The following is a 10,460-nucleotide window of genomic DNA, read 5'->3' as shown; positions in this document are numbered from 1 at the left end:
GTGTGTGGGGAGCAACCTGAACGCGTTTGCGACCCACAAACACGATTGTGGTGGGGTAGTGGGGTTCGAGGTCAGCATAGACGGGGACCCCATGACCAGACCCCAGAGGCAGTACAATTTCCCCAAGGAGGCGGAACCCGATTTGGAGATAGCCATATCTTCACTGGTGCAGCAGGGCGTACTGAGGCCGATAGCCACACACGTGAACTCTCCATTGTGGCCGGTTAGGAAACCGGATAACTCATGCAGGGCCACGGTGGACTACCGGGTCCTCAACAGTAATATCCCCGCCTGCGCACCCACGGTGGCAGCAGTTGCCGACCTCATAGGAAATATCCCAGCATCCGCGACCACGTTCACGGTGCTGGATATTTCCAATGGGTTTTGGTCCATTCCGCTGCGGCGGGAGGACCAGTACAAGTTTGCCTTTACTTTTAAAGGGCAACAGTATACCTGGAACTGCTGACCACAGGGTTTCCACAACAGCCCCAGCATTTTTCACCAGTGCATGGCGGATAGCCTGAGGGAGTTTAGCCAGCGCCACCAGGTCGTGCAGTATGTGGACGACCTCCTCCTGTTCACAGACACAAAGGAGGAGCATGGTCCACTGCTGGCCGAGCTGCTAGAGCTGCTGGCTAGGAAGGGTTTTAAGATAAACCCGAAGAAGGCACGGTTCGGTCTGGCAGAGATAAAATTCTTGGGTCTGACCATCCTCGCCGGGGAAAGGGCTATAGATCAGGCTAGGAGGGAGTCAGTGCAGGAGTTGCCGATTCCCTGTACAGTAACGGGTGTGAGGTCTTTCCTGGGACTGACCGGGTATTGCAGAGACTTCATCGAGGACTACGCGGCCACCGCAGCCCCGCTACTCCGACTCCTACACAAGGGAGTGGAGTGGGCTTGGGATGAGGGTTGCCAGGCCGCGTTCGAGAAGTTGAAAGGGGATCTGCAAACCGCACCAGCCTTAGGAGCCATAGATGGGGAGAAAGGGTTTTCTCTGGAGGTGGCAGCCAGTGGGGACAGCCTGAGTGCCGTGCTGCTGCAGGAACGGCACGGTAGGCTGCGACCAGTGGTGTACTCCTCCAGGGTGCTCACCGATGTGGAGAGGAGTTTCTCCAATTGCGAGAGGCACCTTTTAGCCACGCATTGGGCTGTGAAGAGGGCTTTAATCTTCACAGGAACCTCTCCAGTCACTCTCCTCACCCATCACAAACCCACCCAGATGCTTCTGGATGGAAGGATCAAGGATGGGACTGTCAGCAGCGCCCGCATCGCGCGCTGGACCCTCCTCCTTTCTGAATCTGAAGATTGAAGGTCTGTGCGAGCCCAAGCTCGCGGCAAATTTAGTATATCCCGGAACGGCCCATCGGTGTTCCGTGGAGGGGGTCTGGGACGTCGACATAGATCTACGGGCTGGGATCCATCCCACAGGCCGGGAGATCTATGTGGACGGCTCCAGTACGGTGTCAGCTGGCGAACGACTCACGGGATGTGGAATTTAAGCTCCCCAGTATCATGAGCGCGCAGCAGGCCGAGCTGTCCGCAGTGGCGCACGTTATCACCCACCCAGATACGTTCCCAACCCCGTACACGATCTGCTCGGACAGTATGTTTACCTGCAATTCATGTACCGAGTACCTGGCCATCTGGTCCCGTCGCGGATACACTTCCTCAGACGGGAGGCCTTTAACTGTTAAACCCCTGTTAGAGCAGATCTTGGCCGCAGTAGGGGAGAAAGGGGAGATTTTTATTCATAAGGTGAAGGCCCATTCCGCCACAGAGCCCCGGTGGGAGGGCAACAAGCAGGCGGACGCCCTGGCTAAGGAGGGCGCCCGCAGTGGCATCTTCTGGGACCCCTATGGGCACAGGCAGATAGCAGCGATCCAGGGTAAGGAGGGTAACGTTAGGACCCCAAAGGTTACATTGCCTCTGGACCTGAGGACCGTCCAAGCTCAGGATCCTGCTTTAAAAGCCGTCCTCAGAGCTGTTAGTGAGGGCGAGCAGGTAGAGGGTCTCTACGGTAAGGCAGCCTTCTCCGTAAAAGAAGGCATGCTATTCCATGCCGAACAGTGGGTTGTGCCACAGCAGCACAGGAGGGAGTTCCTCCAGCTGGCACATGAGGGTCCAGGGGCAGGGCACCCTGGACCGGAGGTTACGTGGCAGCGGGTAGAGCAGGCGGGATGGTGGCCGGGGCTTAGGGACGAGGTCTGTGAGTTCTGTGCCAGCTGCCTCGTCTGTGCTGCCAATAACCCAGACCCCCAGAAAAGGAAAGTGCCCATGGGACACGTCAGGAGGGTGGAGGGACCATGGCAGTCGATCCAGATCGACTACATCGGGCCCTTGCCCACCACCCAAGGAGGCTATAAGTACTGCCTCGTCCTCATTGACGTGTTCACAAAGTGGGTGGAGGCTTTCCCCTGCAAGGCAGCTACGGCACTGGGTACTGCTAAGATCCTGGTCCGGGAGGTGTTCTCACGGTGGGGGCTCCCTCGTTTTGTGGAGTCCGACCAAGGGAGTCATTTCACCAGACAGGTAATGCAGAACACCCTCATGCTCCTGGGCATTGAAGGGAAGTGGCACGTAGCCCACAATCCCCAGTCATCAGGGATTGTGGAGCGCATGAACCGGACACTGAAAGAAAGGTTGAGGAAGGAGGCTATGGGCTCTCCCCAAAAATGGGCGGAGGTCCTGCCCCTAGTCCTCATGGGGATCAGGGCCAGCCAGTCTAAGAGCACGGGATATTCCCCGTACGAGCTGATGACTGGCAGGGTTATGCGCACTCCCACCCATGTTCTGGCCCCGGTGCTCACGGAGGGTCAGCTCGAAGAGGTTAAGAGGGACAGGTTTGTCCAGAACCTCTTCGAGCATCTGAAGCAGGTCCACGGGCAGGCGGCTGGGAACATGGGAAGGCAGCACCTGGGAAACAAGCTGTTGCTGGAGCCGCGCAAGCTGCAGGAGTGGGAGGTAGGAGAACTGGTAATGGTTCGGAACTACGCTAGGGTAGGTAGTTTCGAACCACTCTACACGGGGCCCTACAGCATTGTAGATAAAGCCAGCCCCATGGTCTACGCCGTGAAGATGCCCCGGCGGATTAAGTGGTTTCATATCAACCAATGTAAATTGTACAAGCCTGGAGCACAGGGGTCAAGCACAGGGGCCAGCCCTGTGAGTGGGGACTCACAGCCAAGGATGAGGCAGGTCACGCAGACAGGCAAGGTTGCCTGCGTGAGGGGGGAGGACATTCCCCAGGAATGGAGGGTCTTGCGTTTTGGGTGGGATTCAGGTGAGGAAGAGCCTGATCAGCTCGACCAGGGGCTGGATCCCATTATGGAGGAAGAGGAGTCGGAGGGGGACGACAGTAACGTCCCCGACTCAAGCACCAGGAAGGCGGGGGTAGCGGGCGGAGGCTCACCACCTGTAGGTACAGGCAGGGTGAGGTCGGATGCCGCGGGTATACCCAGCACCAAGGGGGCAGAGCTGGATGAGGTCGGGCCAGGGTCGGCAGCTGCGGGGGGTACCCGAGCTGCGGCACGGCAGGAACCGGTCCTCAGCCAGGCTGTCCAGGGGGCAGTGCCTAAGGTGACTCTCCGTAGGTCTAGCAGGGGACCCCAACCTAGAAAGTTTTGGCCAGAGGTCAATCACGCCCCGAGGTACCGGAGCCAAGTGAGGAGGAGGGAGCTAACGTTTCAGAGGAGGTTTAGCCCCCGCCAGGCAGCGACAGGCTGCGGAGGATCAAAGGTGGGAGACAGCGTGGTGCAGCCGCAGGAGACGACCCGCTGCAGCCCTGACAGGGATTAGCTGAGCCGCCCTGGGAAGGCGGCGCTGTATTATATTTTAGATAGATAAGGATTAGGTAATATAGATAAGTTTTGTGGGGATAGTTGTAAATAAAGTTGATGCGTCCAGGATGTGTGGGTGTGGGGTGCAGGCTGGGGGTCAAGAGACCCGCCCGCAGAGGCGTTAACAAAGCCAAGCGCTCCCCAAGAGGCTGGCTATACCATATTTTATCTGTTTTTCTGGAGTGGAAGGAGGCACTCATATGGTGGATCGTTGCCACGGCGATCGGATGTGGGTGGGCCTATCGGGGCCGCACCAAGGACATCATCATTTACGGCTGCTCCGGGGACACGGCTCCCATCGCGACCGATGGGACTGGAAGGAGAGAAACGGAGGAGACCGCAGTTCACTTCCATGAAGGCCGGTGGCCGGGGTGGCTGGGATCGAACTCTTCAGAGTATTCCAGCGCCTCAGGCTTTGCTTATCGGGACACTTCGTTATTGTGCCCGAGAGTCAAGATCATCGCCCAAAGGGTAAGCGCCACCGTTGGCAAAAGGATCTGCCTGGTATGCACGGGAAAGGTCCCCGCGAGCAGGCGGTGGTAGCTGAGGAAAACGAGCAGGACAATGGCCAACTCCACTGTTGAGTGGGAGAGACTTGACAACGACACTCACAGAACTATTTCTGGGACTAAAGAACAGTTGAGTGTGTGTTGGGACAAATGGTGGGAACCGGATGAGGGGATCTATATGTGTATGTGGGGTTCGAGGTATCGCTGACGTGCGGGTGGGCGAGCAGGACCCAGCCGCAAGCTGCTAGGAGGACGGGCCCCCTCCGCACCGAGTGAAATGTGTTTTGCATTGTCCTTTTTCAAAATTGTATAAAGAATGATTGTGAAGGAATGTACAAAATGTATCGTTTTGCTGTTGTGTTGTTTTCATGTCCTACATTAAAGCTGACACCAGTAGGAGGATGGCGGAGGCATCGGCCTGGGACAAGGTGTAGGTGTATATGTCTGACATGAAAATGTAAATACTTGTAATATAGTTTTGCCCGGGACACGGGCAGTAAAGGTCAGCCTAAAAGATGGGGACTGTACGTTCGCAATGGAACACTAGTTAGTTAAAACCTCAGGGGTCTGGATGTGGAGAATCGGGAAAACATTGCTCAACCACATTATTTAATTGATTCGATAAGCTGGAGTTATGCAAATCAACAGGAGGGACTGTAAGATTTGAGAAGTTTTCCCTCATTCTGCAAGCAACACCAAACCAAAGAGCTGCAGTTTGGACATTTTAAACGGGAGACTGGGGCTGATAGCGGAGAAAGGCTGCGGTCAGTTTACCAAGGGATGTCACTATCTGTGGGTCCTAAGATGGCTGCAGGACCTCGTGACTAGCCACAAAAGTAAAAACCTTACAGCCCAGTCTAGACGTACAGGTATGTAGGTAAAATGGCTGGGTAAAATGTAAAAATTGTCCCTAGTGGGTGTAGAATAATGTTAATGTACGGGGATCACTGGGCGGCACGGACTTGGAGGGCCGAAAAGGCCTGTTTCCGGCTGTATATATATGATATGATATGATATGAAATCCACGGCCATAACAATGGATGGGTATTGGCCATGCAGAAACCTGCGAAACCAGGTCGAAGTCCAGACACTGGGGTGCTGACATCAGCATACTCACAATGCCCCAAGCCAACCTACACAGTTAATCTCGTTAAGGGGGCACAATAGCCTATAGAAAACTACCTGGTAGGTGATGGGAAACCAATTAAACCCATCACCTCGCAACGAAATACCAATTAACACCGTCTGGCCATCCCCGGTACCCCCGGACATAAGCGCAGATCAGAGAGAAAACTCAATACATATCTTTTAAACAAAGAGATCCCGAGATCTGGCGGGAGATAGGACGGGTCAGAATAGTATAACTGGCCACGACTTTTGGGTTTTAAACTGATGCAAGGCAGAAGTCAAACGGATGCAGGAGGAAGAAAAGACAGGCAAGAAGAAGCGAAGTGCAAGAGAGAGGAACCGGCACGCAACTCGAGAAGAAATACTGCAAGAAAACCTGCAAGGAACGCAAGAAACGGAAGGAAGAAACTCAGGGGACAAGCACGACCCTCACGGAAAGCAGCGGAGAAGCAGCACGAACAGCCAGTAACCCCAGTAATAGCCCCATGGTGAGCATGTACCCCGATCCTGCATATCCTGGACATAGTTTAGTGTAGAGGGGAGGGTGGTTTGAATAAACGTGGGTGTGTAAAGGAATATGTGTTGGTCAATTTTGCGATGTGTCGTACGTTCCCCATCTTACAGTCGTGTATATGTCTTGTAGAACTGTGCGTTTTAGAATTCATAGTCAAAAGTATTCATGTAATTCGGTATGTGTCTTATAGATATGTCTTATAGAACTGTATAAGTATTCATGGACAATAGTCCCAAGCGCTCAATAAAAGCCTTTTCCATTTATACCCTGGTCTTCAAATCTGGTCTGGTTGAATTTTCTGCACTATAAACGCTCCTGCATCTAAGTCCAGTGTCTAGAACCGTAGGGGGTGAGTGGGTCGAACCACTCACGGGGAACCAGTGTGCGCGGCCTGGTCAAGGGATCAGAGCAAGGCACGGGGACCTTAGGTCGGGCGAATGCTCGGCGCAGAAACCCCTTACAGACCGCAGCTATTTACAATATACATCAATGACTTGGATGAAGGGATTAAAAGTACCATTAGCAAATTTGCCGATGATACAAAGCTAGGTGGCAGTGTGAACTGTGAGGAAGATGCTATGAGGTTCAGGGTGACTTGGACAGGTTGTGTGAGTGGGCGGATGCATGACAGATGCAGTTTAATGTGGATAAGTGTGAGGTTATCCACTTTGGTGGTAAGAATAGGAAGGCAGATTATTATCTGAATGTTTCAAGTTAGGAAAAGGGGACGTACAACGTGATCTGGGTGTCTTAGTGCATCAGTCACTGAAAGGAAGCATGCAGGTACAGCAGGCAGTGAAGAAAGCCAATGGAATGTTGGCCTTCATAACAAGAGGAGTTGAGTATAGGAGCAAAGAGGTCCTTCTGCAGTTGTACAGGGCCCTAGTGAGACCGCACCTGGAGTACTGTGTGCAGTTTTGGTCTCCAAATTTGAGGAAGGATATTCTTGCTATTGAGGGCGTGCAGCGTAGGTTTACTAGGTTAATTCCCGGAATGGCGGGACTGTCATATGTTGAAAGACTGGAGCGACTAGGTTTGTATACACTGGAATTTAGAAGGATGAGAGGGGATCTTATCGAAACGTATAAAATTATTAAGAGGTTGGACACGTTAGAGGTAGGAAACATGTTCCCAATGTTGGGGGAGTCCGGAACCAGGGGCCACAGTTTAAGAATAAGGGGTAGGCCATTTAGAACAGAGATGAGGAAAAACTTTTTTAGTCAGAGAGTTGTGAATCTGTGGAATTCTCTGCCTCAGAGGGCAGTGGAGGCCAATTCTCTGAATACATTCAAGAGAGAGCTAGATAGAGCTCTTAAGGATAGCGGAGTCAGGGGGTATGGGGAGAAGGCAGGAATGGGGTACTGATTGAGAGTGATCAGCCATGATCACATTGAATGGCGGTGCTGGCTCGAAGGGCCGAATGGCCTTCTCCTGCACCTATTTTCTATTGTCTATTGTCTATTACTTATGTCTTCCTTAGTGAAGACAGAACCAAAGTAGTTATTCAATTAGTCTGCCATGTCCTTGTTCCCCATGATCAATTCACCTGTTTCTGACTGCAAGGGACCCACATTTATTTTAACTAATCTTTTTCTCTTCACATATCTATAAAAGCTTTTGCAGTCAGTTTTTATGTTCCCTGCCAGTTTTCTTTCATAATCTATTTTCCCTTTCCTAATTAAGCCCTTTGTCCTCCTCTGCTGGACTCTGAATTTCTCCCAGTCCTCTGGTAGGCTGCTTTTTCTTGCTAATTTGTACGCTTCATCTTTTGTTTTGATACTATCCCTAATCTCCCTTGTTAGCCACGGATGCACTACCTTCCCTGATTTATTCTTTTGCCAAACTGGGATGAACAATTGTTATAGTTCATCCATGCAGTCTTTAAATGCCTTCCATTGCATATCCACCGTCAACCCTTTAAGAATCAATTGCCAGTCTATCTTGGCCAATTCACGTCTCATGCCCTCAAAGTTACCTTTCTTTAAGTTCAGAACCGTTGTTTCTGAATTAACAATGTAATGATGGGAATGTCAAAGTCATCGTCATTCAAACAAACCACTTAACATAATCAATCATTCAGATTGCATCACGGAGGAGCAGCTTCAACTTCCTTTGGAGAATGGAGACGTCACTCGTGTGCACCTGGCAAAGAATTTCACCAACCTCCATAAAGGGAAACTAACAGATGACATTGAGCCACTTAAACATATGCCCTCTAGTTTTTTTTAATAAATTTCACTCTGGGGAAAAGATTTTGCCTGTCTATCCCCTTCCTTGGTCTGTTTCGGGTTAAACCATGCTGTACTCAATGTCTGATTCTTTCTCGTCTCTCTCATTAAGATGATCCCCAGAGCACCAAATCTGTATCTACGTATTTGTCATTTCCAGACTCAATTAAATAAATTCATGTATTCACCACCTTGCAATGGACCATTGGAAGTTTGCTTCCTGGATACCAAAATGACCCTATGTCTATAATATAACCATTAGTTGAATACGTCACAGTTATATTCCTACTATATTCAAAGTCAGGAAACCTCTTGCGATTAACGCATATTATTGATAGATTTTCTTAAACAGTAGTTTAAAATTAAGTGAATCCAAAGTCATTTTCCGAATACTGAGAAGCGCAGCTGGTCGAGCCAAGCCTCACAGCCCCAGATCTGGGCCACTGGACCTGTTAGGCAGCAGCTCCACCAGCTGTGTCAATTTTTAGTTTTGTTTGTCACATGTACCAAGGTACAGTGAAACGCTTTTGTTGCATGCTAACCATGCAAGACAATGGTAAGGCAATACCTGATTACAGTTGAATCATCCACAGTGTACAGATATCTTAAAGGGAAAAATGTGAATAACGTTTAGTGCAAGATAAAGTCCAGTAAAGTCCGATTAAAGATAGTCCGAGGGTCTCCAATGAGGTTGATAGTGGCTCAGGACGGCTCTGTAGTTGTTGGGAGGATGGTTCAGTTGCCTGAAAGCATTATAATGTGCCATTTATGATCTGTAATACATTTTCCTTTATGGAGAGTTAAATTTTGAGGTTAATGAATTTTCATTAGAAGTGAGATAGTTTTAATTCCTGTATTAATGTGTAAATTGTTGAAACACGTTTCCTGTCAAAGGGGTCCAGCTCCAGAATAGTGTCTTATTGGCTCTTAGTGGACAGATGAGGAAATGAGGGAAACACTGTTTTAGCAAAGCTACCTGGGACAAAACAAAAATGGCATGGGAGAGGGACCTGGGTGTAGAGCTTTCTGATGAGGCGTGGCGAGAGAGCTTAATTCGTATACACACCTCGTCGCTGTGTATACACCATGGGTTGATCCAATTTAAAGTGCTCCACCGTCTTCATTATTCAAGAGACAAACTTGCCAGAATCTTTTCTATTACAGACCCTGGCTGCCCTAGATGTGGCCATAGCCCAGCCTCTGTAGGACACATGTTCTGGACATGTCCCTCTCTCAACAGCTACTGGGGAAATATATTTGAGGTATTCTCCCATATCTGCAGACTATAAATCCTGATTTGCACACAGCTAACTTTGGAAATACCACCCCCAAACTGTAAGCTTACAAATCTACAAGCAAATGCTTTAGCATTTGCATCATTGCTTGCTCGCAGGCTTATTCTTTTTAACTGGAAGTCAAAAAAAGCTCCATCCTTTTTTCAGTGGTTAAAGGAGGTGCTCTCCTTTTTACCTCTGGAAAAGATGGCGCAAGGCCCGCAGAAACTTCGCTCTGACCTGGAACCCTTTTATAGATTTTATTAAAGATTTTTCCTTTATCTGAAAATATTGTCTACACAGTCATAATCATTTTTTTATATTTGTATGCTGTTGTTGCTAACATGTAACATTTGAACACACGGACTCGTTTTTTTTCTTTTCTTGTTTTTTGGTTTTTTTTAGCCTTGGGGATGGGGAGGGGGGGGGGGGTTATATATGTCTTGTACTGTCCTGTACTATTTGTTGGTGTTCTGTGTAAAAAAAAAAGCAAAAAATAAAAAAATATATATATTTAGAAGTGAGATAATGAGGCTGACAAGCAAAGGTAAAGGTGTATGAAGAATGCAAAGCAGAAGTGATTAAATGGTCTCCAAATTTGAGGAAGGATATTCTTGCTATGGAGGGCGTGCAGCGTAGGTTCACTAGGTTAATTCCCGGAATGACGGGACTGTCGTATGTTGAAAGGCTGGAGCGATTGGGCTTGTATACACTGGAATTTAGAAGGATGAGGGGGGATCTTATTGAAACATATAAGATAATTAGGGGATTGGACACATTAGAGGCAGGAAACATGTTCCCAATGTTGGGGGAGTCCAGAACAAGGGGCCACAGTTTAAGAATAAGGGGTAGGCCATTTAGAACGGAGATGAGGAAGAACTTTTTCAGTCAGAGAGTGGTGAAGGTGTGGAATTCTCTGCCTCAGAAGGCAGTGGAGGCAGTTCGTTGGATGCTTTCAAGAGAGAGCTGGA

This window comes from Rhinoraja longicauda, chromosome 10 (assembly GCF_053455715.1).
Source record: "Rhinoraja longicauda isolate Sanriku21f chromosome 10, sRhiLon1.1, whole genome shotgun sequence".
NCBI lineage: Eukaryota > Metazoa > Chordata > Chondrichthyes > Rajiformes > Arhynchobatidae > Rhinoraja > Rhinoraja longicauda.
The sequence above is the reverse complement of the archived record's forward strand: the minus strand, read 5'-3'. Positions refer to the sequence as shown.